Below are 15,190 nucleotides of genomic sequence, written 5' to 3' on the forward strand. Positions count from 1 at the left end.
TATTAAATAGTAGCAGTCTTTTGATCATTTCTTCACTGATATATATATATACACACACATTATAGATCATTAATGACATATTTCTCTCACAAATAATGTATCCTAGAACTATTTCCACAGATTACCAGACATTAAGTATAGCAGCAATTCTAATCCAGGCACAGTGTTAAACAAAGGATATATAATGATAAATAACAGTGGGTCCTCATCTCTAGGACTCACAGAGTAGTAGGGACAGACACATGAACAAATGGACATAATGCAATATGCAGTGGACAATAGAAGTATGCCCACACTATATATATGTTACAAAAGTAATGAACTCCATCTGAGGTATAAGGGATGGAGGTGATAACCCAGGAAAGTTTTGAGGGATAAATAGGGGGAAAAATAAGTGTAAGTGTATAGATAATCCTTAGAAATCAACATAGAAAACAAGGCATAGACAACATAAGATTACTTCAGGATAACAAAGCAGGGGAACTGTCCCAGAGCAGGATGTTCCACTTTCTTGTGGGGACTCACCGGCTGTATCTATCTGTTATGGGATGTGTTGAAAGTAACTTGCAACTAATGACAAAGTGCTAGAATATATTATACAAATAATTCAGAGCAGGTTCTGAAAATACTTAGATTATTAATAACTTAGAGCAGTTCAAGGTTGTCACTATAATCTTGTTATTATCCTCTGCATTCTCATGTGCTTTCAGAAGTGAAAGAGAAAGAAGATGGAGTTATATTTAGCCTGCTTGGAACTGAACATATTCCTGGGTTTCCTATTATTGTATACATGGGAATGAGCAGGGTCTAAAGGCCCAGTTGGAAAAGGCTAGGAGTGCAGCTCTGGGATAATGCCATATTACTACTTAATTCCTGAAGTCAACTCCTAAATTGTGGTAACCAAGGCCCCTAAAAAGGAAACCAAGGTGGCCCTGAAATGTTTCAGGATCCACTCAGTGATGCTATTTAGCAGACACAATTTTTTACACGCACAATTTGTTTTGCCCCACAATTTTGCAGAGATATTTTCCTCCTTTTCCTTTAGTTTCTAAGAATGGCAAATATATAGCCCTTAATATAAAAATAAACCCATAGCTACAAGTCAGGAACTACTTCTCTATCTTAATGATATAACCAAAAATCAAGGTAAAACTACATGTTTTCGTTGACTAGGAAAGGAACCAAAGGTCACTCCAGTAAAAACAGACACATGCAACAAGCAAATGCAGCATAGCCAAGTTCAGAAGTAACTGTATGAGTGTCTATACATGTGTGTGTATATTTAGGTATAGGGAAGAGAAAGGGAAAGAGAACTACCATCTGATGTGAATATAAATTTCTCTAAGAGTAGGTAACCTTGATTGTTCTTTGGTCTATTTGTCATGTGCATCAGCGTCCCCACATATTTTATTCTATTCTTTTTGAGACTCTGACACCGATGTTCCATCTCACCCTGTAGAAGTACAAGACCACAGGTCATACTCTACTCCACCCCATGGTCCCAGTTTTGGACTTTTATCTCCCTAGAGTTATAATCATACTTGCCAGGCTCCTTTGGAATCTTAAATCTTTGAAAGCATAAAGCATTTGCCTTAAGCAATCAGAGAACATATCTCTTGTGAGTGACACTCAACACATCATGAATGTTCAATCAATTTTATTGATGATGGTAGCAGAAAATGTCCCTTGGAAGAAGAGCATCAGAAAAACTCCTCCTGAAAGAGAACTACCAAATAGCTTTCAATTTAATGATCTACTCAGATCTCACTTCAATGAAATTTTAAGAAATTTCATATTCAAAAAGTCAGAATTCATGCACTATATTATATATAATCATTTAACATGACTCTGTAGGTGAGAGCATTTGATGATTATTACTGATTTTAAATACATCATAATTAAAGTTAGGGGAACCAAGTTGAAGGTCAAAATTTGCCGTGTGATTTCTTTTCATTTCTTTCAATTTCTACCCCAATTATATTATTTACTTATATTCAAATTTGCCAGTTAGAATTAAAACAAATAACTTTAAATACGTGACAAGCCTGAAGTGTTTACAAATGTATGTATCTCTTTAGAATAAGAGTAATTTCTTCTCTTTTTATTATTATCGATCATGTCTAAAAATAATAATAGCCAAGAAGATAACTAGAACCCGTATTTGGCCTTAAATCTCCCCCCATTATAATTTTTCTTCTTAATTTTTTTAAATTTTAACTTTTCATTTTGAGTTACAAAAGAGTTTCAAAATAGTACAAGAAAGTCCAGTAAACTCTCCACCTAGCTTCCCTGAATGCAACATCTTATACAACCACAGTACTTGTCAAAACCAGAAAATAAACACCGATGAAATATTATGAACTCATCTACAAATCTTATTCAAATTTTGCCATTTGTCCTACTAATGAGCTTTTTCTGGTCTAGGATCTATTCAGGGTCATTCCCTGCATTTATTTGTGATGCCTCCTTAGTCTGCCCCAGTCCAAGACAGTTCTTCAGTCTTTGTCTTTCATGACCATGACAGTTTTGAAGTGCACCAGCCTGTTATTTTATAGAATGTTCCTCTATTTGAGTTTGTTTGATCTTTGCTCATGATGAAAATCAGGTTATGCATTTTCGGCAAGACTATCATTTAATGATATTATATACCATTTTCAGTTTATCAAGGCAAACATGTCCATATGTCTCAATATTGATAATGTTAACTTTGGCCACTTGGTTATGGGGTGTCAGCCAGGCTTATCCAATATAAAGTTACTATATTTCTCTTTGAAATTGCTAGGCACTTTGTAGAGCTATATTTTGAGATCATGCAAATACTTTTGTCCAATTGTTTTAGCATCCAGTGATGATTCTTGCCTATAACTATTATTATTATAGTATTTAATAAATGGTTGGCAGTTTTGAGGGTAATGTACAAAAGAAAAAAATTAAAAATTAAAAAATAATAAATGGTGATTTTTCTATTTCCATAATTTCTGATACATTCGTTAGAGTTCTACTGTAAGAAGAGATCTCCATTCTCCCAGTTTATTTATTAATTTTAACCCTATGAACTCATGGATATTTATTTCAGTCTATGAATTCTAATTCATTACTATCATAACTTATTTTGTTGCTCAAATTTGTTTTCAATTTGGCCAGCAGTTGCTCTTTTAACTGGGCTCCTATATCAACTTGACATATCCCAATCATTTCTTGAGCACAGCCATAGTTTCTGGTGTAATAAGATGCTTTAGGTCATCTTATACTTTCTCAGCCTCAGTCCTGGAATCAGCCATTTCTCTGAGGAGCTGAAGTTCCCTTTATTTGGAAAAGGTATTTAGAAACCAAGATCTGAGCTAGGAGTGCTCATGGCTACTGGGCTTTCACTGTTTCTAGGACTCTCAGTGGACAGAACTGGAAAATATATGTATGTATACTAAAGCCATGCATACATAAGCATTAGTATCTATTTCTTTATATTTGTGCATATATATTAGAAACCATGAGTTCATATTCATACCTCCAATTCTAATCCACCACAGAGGTCATTCCAGCCTTCCTTCTTCCCTTATTTGTACTTTCTTCCTCTGACAATGAGAAACAGTTTTCATTATATTATTTACTGCAATATATTTACTTAATTGCTATAAAGGACACATAATTTCAAAATTGCTAACCCTGTGAAAAACAAGCTATTAACTAAACATTGTGTGCAATTCTTCACCTTGTAATATATAATCAAAAACTGTTTTCCAAAGTTGCTTAATTATTTCCTTCACTATCCCATTCACTGTTGTTATATGTGTAATAGTTAGGTTCATTTATTACTAGTGGTTTTCCACTTTGGTTTTCCCCACATCCTGGATGATTTTTTTAAGTAAGTGGTTAACATGGTTCTAAAAGTCAGAAGTATATAAAACGAAATATTAAGATGAGAGTCACTCCCACTTCATATCTTCTCTATTTCCATTCCCCTCTACTTTTTCCCTCCCATATTAGTCTATTCTCACACTGCCATAAAGAAATACCTGAGACTGGGTAATATATAAAGAAAAGAGCTTTAATTGGTTCATAGTTCTACAGGCTGTACAAGAAACATAGTGGCTTGTGCTTCTGGGGAGCATCAGTAAACTTACAATCACGGCAGAAGATGCGAAGGGGTAAGCAGGCACATCTTACATGGCCAGAACCGAAGCAAGGCAGTGAGGTTAGAGGTTCCACACACTTTCATCAAACAACCAGATCTCAAGAGAACTCACTATCACCACAACAGCACCAAGGAGGATGGTGTTAACCATGAGAAACCACCCAGCCAGAGTCCAGGTGGACCATAGAGCTGCTCTCAATTGCCCAATGGTCAGGGAAGAGCTGATTCTGAAGAATATGCTTTGAAGGAAAGCAAACCTCTTAATATGCTGGATTTTCACATATTTGTTCAGAAACATGTAGGAGCAGAGATAACTAGAGCAAAAAGGATATGAACTTCCAGCTACTGCTGTTGAAGACACTGCGAGATTTCCCAGTTGGTAATAAAAGCCTGGGAGGGGAAAAAGCTGAAGACTCAAGACCAAGACATCAGAGAAAAACATCTAAATAAGACAAGAGCAGAGACACTCCAGCCAAGGAATTTTGCAACTTCCAAATCAGGAGGCACTGGAAGTTGAATATGAGAATGCTATTGCATGTTATCTTCCATTTGCTTTAAGCTGACATTGAGCAACCTGAGGTTCTTTGCACTTAATCCCTCAACTGCTTTTAACAAAGTTTCTATCAAAGCACCTGGTCGTGTGTCATTGAGAAGTGACATCTGGGTCTCAGGGAACAACTGTAGGTCCTATACCCATATTACAGGGAAGCAGCCTGCACTGGTACCTAAATAAGATATTTTCCTGCTGGGTGTGGCACATGCTACATTAGCAGCAAATGCAACATTTAAAAAACAGAGACAACTAGATTCTTGGGGGAATCATGGCAGACAGGAGGCAGGACTAGATTGCAGCTCTGACTTGGATGGACAGAGCAGCATATGGAGGCTTGCGTCATGAATTTTTGCTCCAGAACAACTTCAGGAATAAATCAGGAAACCTGAGAGGACCCACAGACCTCCTGAAGGAAACAGATTGCTCCTGCAGGATCCAGGAGACACCTCAAATACTGTGCTGGTATCTACAGCTGAGAGACCCACAGATGGTTCACATCACAGGGCTCTGTGCAGACAACCCCCAGTACCAGCCCAGAACCTGGTAGACTTGCTGGCTGGCTAGATCCAGAAGAGAGATAACACTCACTACAACTCAGTTCTCAGGAAGCCACATTCATAGGAAAAGGGAGAGAGTACTACATCAAGGGAACACACTGTGGGACAAAATAATCTGAACAACAGCCTTCAGCCCTAGACCTTCCCTCTGACAGACCCTACTCAAATGAGAATGAACCAGAAAACCAACTCCAGCAATATGACTAAACAAAGTTCTTTAACACCTCCAAAAAAATCACACTAGCTCACCAGCAATGGACCCAAATCAAAAAGATATCCCTGATTTACCTGAAAAAGAATGCAGGAGGTTAGTTATTAAGCTAATCAGGGAGGCACCAGAGAAAGGTGAAGCTCAATGTAAGGAAATCCAAAAAATGCTACAAGAAGTGAAGGGAGAAATATTCAAGAAAATATATACCATAAATAAGAGACAATCAAAACTTCAGGAAACAATGAACACACTTCTAGAAATGCAAAATGCTCTGGAAAGTCTCAGCAACATAATTGAACAAATGGAAGAAAGAAATTCAGGGCTCGAAGACAAGGTATTCGAACTAACTCAATCGAACAAAGAAAAAGAAAAAAGAATAAGAAAATCTGAACAAAGCCTCCAAGAAGTCTGGGATTATGTTAAACGACCAAACCTAAGAATAATTGATGTTCCTGAGAAAGAAGAGAAATCTAAAAGTTTGGAAAACATATTTGGGGGAATAATCAAGAAAAGCTTCCCTGGCCTTGCTAAAGACTCACACATCCAAATACAATAAGCATAAAGAACACATGGGAAATTCATCGCAAAAAGATTATTGCCTAGGTACACTGTCTTCAGGTTATCTAAAGTTAAGACAAAGGAAAGAATCTTAAGAGCTGTGAGACAAAAGCACCAGGTAACCTCTAAAGGAAAACCTATCAGATTAACAGCAGACTTACCAGCAGAAACCCTACAAGCTAGAAGGGATGGGGGCCCTATCTTCAGCCTCCTCAAACAAAACAATTATCAGCCAAAAATTTTATATCCAGTGAAACTAAGCTTCATATATGAAGGAAAGATACAGTCGTTTTCAGACAAACAAATGCTGAGAGAATTCACCAATACCAACCACCACTACAAGAACTGCTAAAAGGAGCTCCAAATCTTGAAACAAATCCTGGAAACACAGCAAAAAAGAACCTCTTTAAAGCATAAATCTCACAGGACCTATAAAACAAAAATATAATTTAAAAAAAAAAAAAAGGTATACAGGCAACAAATAGCAGGATGAATAGAATGGTGCCTCACATCTCAATACTAACACTGAATGCAAATTGCCTAAATGCTCCACTTAAAAGACACAGAATTGAAGATTGGGTAAGAATTCACCAACCAACAATCTGCTGCCTTCAAGAGACTCACCTAACACATAAGGACTCGCACAAACTTAAGGTAAAGAGGTGGAAAAAGACATTTCAGGCAAATGGACACCAAAAGCAAGTAGGAGTAGCTATTCTTGTATCAGACAAAATAAACTTTAAAGCAACAGCAGTTAAAAAAAGACAAAGAGGGACATTATATAATGATAAAAGGCCTTTATATCACAATCCTAAACACATATGCACCTAACACTGGAGCTCCCAAATTTATAAAACAATTACTAATAGACCTAAGAAATGAGATAGACAGCAACACAGTAATAGTGGGGTACTTCAGTATTCCACTGACAGTATTAGACAGGTCATCAAGACAGAAAGCCAACAAAGAAACAATGGATTTAAACTATACCCTGGAACAAATAGACTTAACAGATATATACAGAACATTCCATCCAACAACCACAGAAAATACATTCTATTCAACAGTGCATGGAACTTTCTCCAAGATAGACCATATGATAGGTCACAAAACGAGCCTCAATAAATTTAAGAAAATTGAAATTATACCAAGCACTCTTTCTCAGACCACAGTGGAATAAAACTGGAAATCAACTCTAAAAGGAACCTTCAAAACCATGCAAATACATGGAAGTTAAATAACCTGCTCCTGAATGATCATTGGGTCAAAAATGACATCAAGATGAAAATTTAAAAATTCTTTGAACTGAACGACAATAGTGACACAACCTACCAAACCTCTGGGGCACAGCAAAGGCAGTGTTAAAAGGAAAGTTCATAGCCCTAAACACCTACATCAAAACGTCTGAAAGAGCACAAACAGACAACTGAAGGTCACACCTCAAAGAACTAGAGAAACAAGAACAAACTAAACCCAAACCCAGCAGAAGAAAGGAAATAACCAAGATCAGAGCAGAACTAAATGAAATTGAAACAAACCAACAACAACAACAACAAAAATACAAAAGACAAATGAAACGAAAAAGTGGTTCTTTGAAAACAAATAAAATTGATAGATCATTAGCAAGATTAACCAAGAAAAGAAGAGAGAAAATCCAAATAAACTCAATAAGAAACAAAATGGGAGATATTACAATTGACACCACAGAAATACAAAAGATCATTCAAGGCTACTATGAACACCTTTATGCACATAAACTAGAAAACCTAGAAGAGATGGATAAATTCCTTAGAAGCTACAACCCTCCTAGCTTAAATCAGGAAGAATTAGATACCCTAAACAGACCAATAACAAGCAGCGAGATTGAAATGGTAATTAAAAATTACCAACAAAAAAAGTCCAGGACCAGATGGATTCACAGCAGAATTCTACCAGACATTCAAAGAAGAACTGGTACCAATCCTTTTGACACTATTCCGCAAGATAGAAAAAGAGGGAACCCTCCTTAAATCATTCTGTGAAGCCAGTATCACCCTAATACCAAAACCAGGAAAAGACATAACTAAAAAAAAAAAACAAAAAAACTACAGACCAATAGCCCTGATGAACATAGATGCTACAATCCTTAACAAAATACTAGCTAACTGAATCCAACAACATCTCAAAAAGATAATCCAACATAATCAAGTGGGTTTCATACCAGGGATGCAGGGATGGTTTAACATATGCAAGTCAATAAATGTGATACACCACATAAACAGGAATTAAAAACAAAAATCACATGATCATCTCAATAGAGGCAGAAAAAGCATTCGACAAAATCCAGCATCCCTTTACGATTAAAAAATATAATAAATATAATAAATAATAATAATATAATACATATATTATAAATACAATAATATATAAAATATAATAAAAATAAAAATGATAAATCTAATAAATATAATAAAAGCTGTCGATGACAAACCCACAGCAAACATAATACTGAATGGGGAAAAGTTGAAAGCATTACCTCTGAGAACTGGAACAAGACAAACATGCCTACTGTCACCACTTCCCTTCAACATAGAACTGGAAGTCCTAGCCAGAGCAATCAGACAAAAGAAAGAAATAAAGAGCATCCAAATTGGCAAAGAGGAAGTCAAACTGTCACTGTTTGCTGATGATATGATCGTTTGTCTAGAAAACCCTAAAGACTCCTCCAGAAAGTTCCTACAATTGATAAAGAATTCAGCACAGTTTCCGGATACAAAATTAATGTACACAAATCAGCAGCTCTTCTATACACCAACAGTGACCAAGCCGAGAATAAACTCAAGAACTCAACTCCTTTTACAATAGCTGGAGGCATCACATTACCTGATTTCAAACTACACTGTTAAGGCCATAGTCACCAAAACAGCATGGTACTGGTATAAAAATCAGCATATACACCAATGGAACAGAATAGAGAATCCATAAATAAACCCAAATACTTACAGCCAATTAATCTTCCACAAATCAAACAAAAACATAAAGTGGGGAAAGGACACCCTTTTCAACAAATGGTGCCAGGATAATTGGCTAGCCATGAGTGGGAGAATGAAACTGGATCCTCACCTCTCACCTTATACAAAAATCAACTAAAGATGGATTAAGGACTTCAATCTAAGACCTGAAACTATAAAAATTCTACAAGATAACATTAGAAAAACCCTTCTAGACATTGGCTTAGGCAAGGATTTCATGACCAAGAACCCAAAAGCAAATGCAATAAAAACAAAGATAAATAGCTGGGACGTAATTAAACTAAAGAGCTTTTGCATGGCAAAAGAAACAGTCAGCAGAGTAAACAGACAACCCACAGAATGGGAAAAAAAATCTTCACAATCTATACGTCTGACCATGGACTAATATCCAGAATCTACAATGAACTCAAACAAATCAGTAAGAAAAAAAGAAACAATCCTATTAAAAAGTGGGCTAAGGATATGAAGAGACAATTATCAAAAGCAGACATACGAATGGCCAAGATACATGAATAAATGCTCAACATCACTAATGATCAGGAAAATGCAAATCAAAACCACAATGAGATACCACTTTACTCCTGCTAGAATGGCCATAATTGAAAAATCAAAAAATAATAGACACTGGCATGGATGCGGTGATCAGGGAACACTTCTACACTGGTGGTGGGAATGTAAACTAGTACAACCACTCTGAAAAACAGCGTGGAGACTCCTTAAAGAACTAAAAGTAAAACTACTATTTGATCCAGCAGTCCCACTACTGGTATCTACCCAGAAAAAAAGAAGTCATTATAAGAAAAAGATACTTTGTAGAAACATGAAACCAACCCAAATAAAGAAACTGTGAGATGTAGATAGATATAGATATATATGATGAATATATATGTGATGAATATATATATTCATTATATATGATGAATACTATATATCATCATATATGAATACATATATCATCACATATATGATATGAGACATCTCTACATATATAGAGATATATATAGTATTCATATATATATGATGAATACCACTCAGCCATAAAAAGGAATGAATTAATGGCATTCACAGCGACCTGGATGAGATTGGAGGCTATAATTCTAAGTGAAGTAACTCAGGAATGGAAAACAAAACATCGTATGTTCTCACTCATAAGTGGGTGCAAAGCTATGAGGATGCAAAGGCATAAGAATGACACAATGGACTTTGGGGACTTGGGGGAAAGGGTGGGAAGGAGGTGAGGGATAAAAGACTACAAATAGGGTGCAGTGTATACTGCTAGGGTGATGGGTGCAACAAAATCTCACAAATCACCGCTGAAGAACTTACTCATGTATCCAAACACTACCTGTTCCCCAATAACGTATGGAAATTTAAAAAAAAGAAATAAAAATAAAAAACAGAGACATCTACTTGAAAACAAAAAATAACAATCTTAGTAAAAACAGAACTCTGTTCAAACCAATGCCATCAAAAGATAAAGGGGAAGAATTCCTCTCCTTTTATGGCCATGGGACCTGCACTCTGGGGCTTCAAAGCTTGAATCAGAGTAAACATTTAAGTAAATGCTTCCAATATGCATAATGGATGCTGCTTTTCCCTCTCAAAAAAACTGTCTCTTACAGCCACCCCTTTTTTTTTCCAGAGTGTCATGAGGCAAGATGGAGTTTCTTATTGAAGGTGAAGTCCAAGCAAGACCAGCGACAGCATCATGACAGGTGAAGCACCAAAAAAAGTAGTCTAGAGCTTTTTATCATTTCAAATTTGCTCCTTGCAGATCTCCCTAATGCCAAGCAGATCAAAGCATGGAATATTCATAAAACCACATTAATTCCATAAGCACCCATTACCATAAGTTGAATCAATTTTTCCAACTGGAGCTTTCGTTATAGGCATCATCCGTACCCCCTTCACCCATCCTAACAGACCCCATTTTAATCTCTCCCCACCCCTGCACATACAAGCACAAAATGTTTTCAGAATTTATGTGTACTTGACACCTTGCCAGTGACAATCATGCCCCCTAAAACCAAAACAAGTAGTAATAATGTGGACTTTGTTCTTTTCAGGGAACTCATTGAAGGGTGGAGCTGAACCACCACAAAACAGGATAAACCAGTTCCTATTAAACCAATGCATCAGACACACTGAAATAGCACAGGTAAACACCAGCCCGAGGCTAAGAAACTGAGGTTCTGGTCTTAGCACTGTCATGTATTAAACAAATCATTTCTCCTCTAAAACTCAAGAAATAGGATTGAGGTCCCCTCCATTACCAAAATTCTATGATTCTATGACTTCTTGTAGGTAGTCATCATCAGCTATCCTTTGCTTCTCTCCTCAGATGACTAAACAACAACAACAAAACATGAGGTGGCAACTTGAGAATTTCCCACATTTTAGCCCCCACTCCCTCGTGAGAATTTTTCTAGTGGTATTAAGATCATCCTGAATACTCCGCAGATTAGGGCAATGTAAGACACAGAATCTCTACCCTAGAGACTTAACCTATTGCTCCAGTATCATGAAAATTAACCTAGTAAAGAAAGAAAGCCCTCCTCCCATTATTCTAGCAAGAAGGGAACACACCGACCAAAGATTCATTTCATCTTGGGCCTATAGCCTCATTTCAACAGTTAAGGGATTTTGCTCAATCATAGCATTTACCAAATGTAAGCCTTTAGTTAGCAGAGTGCTAACTCTTAATCAGGTGCTTCTAATTCCAGCACTGTACACCACATTACTGGTGGCCGTTTGTGCATCATGAACCAGTCCATCAACAGCCTACCCCTGGTCAGTTACATGCACAATGGCAAAAGCAGAGAACACTGGAGTGTTCATCAGAACTTTAAGTTCTCAAGGCAGCAAATATGGTCAAAGATGCTCACTTTGAAATCCATTAGCAAAGTGCCACATGAGAGATTGATACTTGGCCTCTCAATAATACTGTTTTCCTCTAGGATTGGAACAGATGATGACCCTTTCTTGAGTTAAGCAAAAAAAGTTGGCTTGCACTCAGGAGCCATGTTTAAACACCAGAATTACCTTGAGTCCAGGGAGATGCTCCCAAAAGGAGAGGCCCAAGAAAACTGAGATCAGCCAAGGAAAAGCAAATGTATGCCTCCCATCCCCAGGGAGCTCCCAGAGCAGGCCTAGGCTCATTGAGTAAACTGATATGTAGAATTACTCATGATATTTAAATTTCTTTCCAAATGCTCCCAGTTGAATTTATATGTGTTACATCACATGATATAACTCCACTGTAATGTTACTCAGGAAAGCATACTGAATTTTCCGGGACGGGCCAAATTCAGACATTTTGTGTCAGCCTCAGAGTATGTGAAACATTATAGGTTTCAGAGACTGCAGTCATTCTAGAAGATAATACAGTCCCTTGAAAGATAATTCGCCCACTTTTTCAGACTACATTAGGAAATGACATGGTATCTTGATGAATACACACACATACAGTCCTGTCTTGTTTTCTATTAAAAAGCCTTGATCTATTACAGTGGCAAGTATAAGATATACTATTTTTGACAAATGGTTAAATAAAAGATATTCTTTTAAAGTTGTTTTAACACAATTCTTTTACACAACTAAACATTTTGCTGATATTTTGAAGTAGTTTCATCTTCAGCCTCTCATTACTTTTCAGACAGAAAAAAAAAAAAAAAACACACATAAAATCTGTCCTCCTGATTAGAACATCAAAATTCTATCTCTAATTCTAGAATGAAGCATAATCTTTCTAAAGCAGTAACTTTTTTTAAAGTTGTAGTGCTCTGGTGGTATTAGGAATTTTGAAGCTAGTGTCCAGAGGGTAAGGCTGGTGGAGATACCAACAGTGTGCAGGTGGTGGCAGCAGCACCCTTCACGGGCCCACTCTCCTCAGCCCAGCTGCTACCACATCTCTCCTACTCCAGGCAACCACATCCAAATCACTGCATCCTTCCCCTGTACCACAGTTTCTTCCTATTGGTACAGTTTATTTCCCATGAAAAACAAAGCCGGTATACACTTCTACACTCTTCCTCTACCACAGGCAGTAAAACCCGGCAAGCATCTCTCAAGGATTTTCTCTGGACATGCCACTGTAACTTGCACTTGAATCCTGCCAATTTTTCCTTCTGAGATGAAAAGATGAAGCTGCAACATAAGGACATCATGTCATTGGGCACAAAGCACTCAACAAATTTTCTAAATTGAAGTATCTACCAATGATAGCTAACATTTATTGAGCACTTACAATGTGCTGGACATTCTACTAAACATTTTTGTGAAGTAGCTCACTTAATCCTTATTATAACCCTATGCAGTAGAAATCAGTATTATCTTCAAATGATAGATGAGGAAGCTAAGCTTCAAAGACAGTGTGCAACCTGCCCAAAGCTCACACAGTGAGAACGTGGTGGGACCAGGACTTGAACCTGTGATGTCTCACTCTGATGCTGGTACAGAAATGTCCTCATTTCAGAGCCTCCCTCTGAAACCTTACTCTCAGACAGAGGGGTAGGCTCCAAGCAGAATTCCAGAGACAAATTCCCAGCAGATGGCTTAACTAGTGAGAGGACTGAAAAGCACTAGTATCAGCAGAGAAGTGAAGGTATGGAAACAGCAGCAAAAAGAAAACACAGAAAGTGAAACCAATGTTTGCTAAGGACCTGCTAGGCGACTCACATTCCTGTAAGGTACTACTAACCCCCTTTTCACAGATAAGATTACGGAGGCCTAGAAAGTTAAATAACACACCAAAGGTAAGGTAAGTTAGGACTCCACCAAACTGGAGATGAGCAGGCAGAAATTTTCATTCATCTAGGAAAAGAGAGGGAAGAGACGAGATCATACAGTGAGTAGGACCCTGGACCTGAGGCAGGTGAGGGTTTGAGGATGGAGGTGAGGAGAGACACTGGTTAAAAACCAAAGGAAGAATCTGAGGAGCCTTGGGTACAGAAGTCATTAGAGGAGGGTTTGGGCCAGATGAGGTAAGTTAGAAGAAAAGAAGGGACAATGAAGCAGAGAACTAAAATAGAAGGTTTATGGAGGAATAGGGGTAACTACAGGAATGGCCAAAAAAGCAGAAGATGTTGGTCTCTTCCTCCTCTTCTCTTCCTCCCAGCCTTTCCCTCTAATGTAAACTTCACTCTGTCTCCTAGTTCCCCCACTTCTCTACCTCCAGATCTTAGTCTTATATTTCTTTTTCTTTCCTTTAATGGCCCAAACAATGGAACCAAAGCATACTTTTATTTTATATGATTGAATAAAGTCACATGCTCACACTTAGGTTTTAAATTAACTCAAAAGATAGTTTTCTATCTCTACCACTACCCAGAAACTTCACTAAACTAGAACCAAGTTTCTCTTCATAAGGAAATATGAATAGCTCCATAAATATCATAAGGAGATATTTCCTTTTTGTTTTTTTGTTTTTTTTGAGACAGGGTCTCACTCTGTCACCCAGGCTGGAGTGTGGTAGTGCAATCTCGGCTCACTGCAACCTCTGCCCTCCCGGGTTCAAGCAATTCTCCTGCCTCAGCCTCCGGAGTAGCTAGGATTACAGGTGTGTGCCACCACGCCCAGCTAAATTTTTTTGTATGTTTAGTAGAAACAGGGTTTTGCCATGTTGCCCAGGCTGGTCTCGAACTCCTGGCCTCAAGTGATCTGCCCCTACCAGCCTCACAAAGTGCTGGGATTACAGGCATGAGCTACTGTGCCCAGCCAATATTTTCTATTAATATGTAACTTTAAATTTGTCTTATTCCTACCATAGACTAGGTGCTTTGAGTGCATGTTTCTTCCACTGAATTGTCATTTTTAAAAATAAGACTTTGGAGATTTGTTTTATGCATAAGCCCTGCTAAAAACACTAAGAAAAAAAAAACTCTTTTGTAAGAGGGTCTTAAGTGAAATCTTCACTGAAATCTAAAAAATCTTGAGAAGTAGAAGTTCTAAAGCAGATGGCTGCTCTCTATAACTGACTACAAGTGGTTTTAATGGTAGCAAGTTGCTTTTCTCATGTGACTCTAGCAGCAAATAATTCTGGAGATGGTACAGAGGCTTGGGGAAATCAATAAGGACCAGCACTTCTATCCTTCTGTGTGTTGGCATTGCTTTCCCTTATGAGAGGCAGAAAATTGATAACTTTTCTATCTAAATGCCTCTTGAAGGGAG

The 15,190-nt window shown here is 37.4% G+C and overlaps 1 protein-coding gene across 4 annotated transcripts in view; it reads right to left on the minus strand.

Moving 5' to 3' along the window:
- The window catches only part of AKAP6 (A-kinase anchoring protein 6), a 652,282-nt gene that overhangs the window by 455,778 nt on the left and 181,314 nt on the right, over positions 1-15,190 (minus strand). The window contains exon 3 of one of the 4 annotated variants that reach the window (XM_050798308.1): positions 3,506-3,572. The exons of the other annotated variants lie outside the window; for them this stretch is intronic. The gene's annotated coding sequence lies outside the window, so the exon portion shown is untranslated. The remainder of the gene's footprint in view (positions 1-3,505; positions 3,573-15,190) is intronic. 4 annotated transcript variants of the gene reach the window in all.

Source organism: Macaca thibetana, chromosome 7, assembly GCF_024542745.1.
Source record: "Macaca thibetana thibetana isolate TM-01 chromosome 7, ASM2454274v1, whole genome shotgun sequence".
Lineage (NCBI taxonomy): Eukaryota > Metazoa > Chordata > Mammalia > Primates > Cercopithecidae > Macaca > Macaca thibetana.